Source organism: Urocitellus parryii, chromosome 6, assembly GCF_045843805.1.
Source record: "Urocitellus parryii isolate mUroPar1 chromosome 6, mUroPar1.hap1, whole genome shotgun sequence".
NCBI classification, from domain to species: Eukaryota; Metazoa; Chordata; class Mammalia; order Rodentia; family Sciuridae; genus Urocitellus; species Urocitellus parryii.
Window position 1 is genome coordinate 65,963,325 of NC_135536.1, and position 2,461 is coordinate 65,965,785.

The window sequence follows — 2,461 nt, forward strand, 5'->3', positions numbered from 1 at the left end:
GGGCATTAATTGGTTTATGGCTATCCACTTCAATAACTTTCTGTTGTATTGTGTTATTTTATGACTGTTTGTTAAACATGTTCACACCCACATATACTTACTGAATGTTACAACCGAAAGGCACTTTAAGAATGCCTTACCCAACATTTTTCAAACAGTGGCCAACTAGGGGTCTTTTAAGGGACTTTCTGGGTATTGAAAGGTCAGGGACAGTGGACACTTCTGTGGGGTGAAACAGGAGGGCATTTTGACATGGCCATCTCAATGAAAGTTTAATCTTGGCTCAGTCTTTTTAAAAATTTATTATTATTATTAATTTTTTTAGTTGTAGATGGACACAATGCTTTTATTTATTTATTTTTACGTGGTGCTGAGGATCAAACCCAGTGCCTCACATGTGCTAGGCAAGTGCTCTGCCACTGAGTCATAACCCCAGCCCCAGCTCAGTCATTTTGATGCAGATATTTTGTCATGTCACAGTTGCACAAATGGATCTTGTAAAAATCATAAAATTACTGATCCTTATCAGAAATTATTTGTGCAATAGCTACCCTTGATCCTTACTTTATCCCAACCCCTACTTTTGTTATGGTGATTTTCACTTTCTATTTTATTTGCTTAGACTATTATTGAATTTTAATGCATATTTATTACTTTTACTCTGAAAAAATATTAAAAACACTTCTTAGAAGTCTTGTTATATTGGAATACATTCTTAGGAGCATCAGGCTTATCTCCTCAAACCAGCATTACCCAGGAATATTATGAAATGAAAATGTATATTGCCAAAAGTTCTGAGAGAACTGCTAGAAATGTAATTGGCAATTTCCTTGCATTCTGTGGCTGAGAACAAGAAGCTTGATATCCATAAACAGAGTGTCTTTAACTCTGATGAATGAATGAGAGAATCTCATATTCAGACTAGCCAAGGTGTAAGCAAATTCTTAGAGAATTCCTGGGCTTCACTCCATTCCTGAACCTCATCCCCTCTCACTGAATCTTTCAATTTGACTTTATCTCCAATTCTCTACCCTTGAGTGGTGTTGTAGTACCATAAGCTCAGGTTTTCATTGGGTTTATTATTATTTTTTTAATGTTACTTGAAACATAAGCTTCTTGTAGCTGCTGAAACAAGCATGAACTTGTAGCTCAAACAGTTTAGTCACTCACATTTCTGGAGCCATAATTCCAAAATCAAGGTGTCCTCGGGGCTGTGCTTTCCTCAAAGGCTGTAGAGGAGAACCTCTCCTTGTCACCTTCAGCTCTGCTGGATGTAGGTATTTCTTGGCTTGTGGCTGCATCATAGTGATTTCTGCCTCCATTTACAAATGGCCTTTTCACCTACATCTTTTCCTCTTTTGTATCATGTAAGGATGCTTGTCATTGGATTTATGGCTCACCTAGCTAACCCAAGATCATTTCATCATCTCAGAATCCTTAACTGAATCTGTGAAGACCCTTTTTACAAAGAAGGTAACATTTAGTCTTTTACTGGATAAGACAATGTTTACAGGTCCTGGGGATTAGGGGCAGACAGGTTTGTGGTGTATGGGGGCTATCATTGACTTCTTTTTTTAAAATATTTTCTTCATTGTAGATGGACACAATGTCTCTATTAATCCATTTTTATATGGTGCTGAGGATCAAACCCAGTGCCCCATGCATGGAAGGCAAGTGCTCTACCACTGAGCTACAACCCCAGCCCTCTCATTTACTTCTTATATTTGATAGTTAAAATAAAACTGGTAAATTCTTTAAAAGATATGCTTAATAGATTGTATTTTCTTCTGAGTCAAAAAGTTTCTTGGTCAAAACATCTGCCAGTATCAAAATGTCATGTACCTGACTCTGGAGACCACCTCTGCTTTAGCAAGAGCCACTTTTCTGTCTTTGGCTTTTTTCCACATGTGCTTTGGCTAGAATAAAGCTTTTATAACTAAATATAAGTTTGAAAACTTGTACTTCTTGTACAATAACTTCATTTTCTGTGAGGAAACAGACCGAAGGTTGAGAAGAACATGGCCCCTAGACCACAAGCTTCACCTCATCTCCCTCCCCACACCTCTGAGACGAAGTTAGTGTGGGACCATCTTCCTTACTCGTTAGCTCTTTTTGTCAACAAAGAAAGGATAATACTTCTGTTATGAACCCGTTAGAATTGTTATGAATATAAAATTTTCTGAAAATAGGTATAAAGTTCCACTTATGAATTATGATGATTTTTAATTATATATTTGAAATTGCTCCTAAAAGCGTTTATGCTTCTGTATTAAAAGAGAACAGGAAAAACAAGTAATTATGAACTCGAAGTTAGAAAAGACTCACTCTTCCATCGTAACCTCCAGCTACCTAGGGGGCTATTGGGAGAACACACAAACATTACAACCTAAAGTTTCAGAAAGGGTAGTAAGGAGGCTGTTATGAATAATGGGACTCATTTAGAGCAGAACTGGTAGTCTCA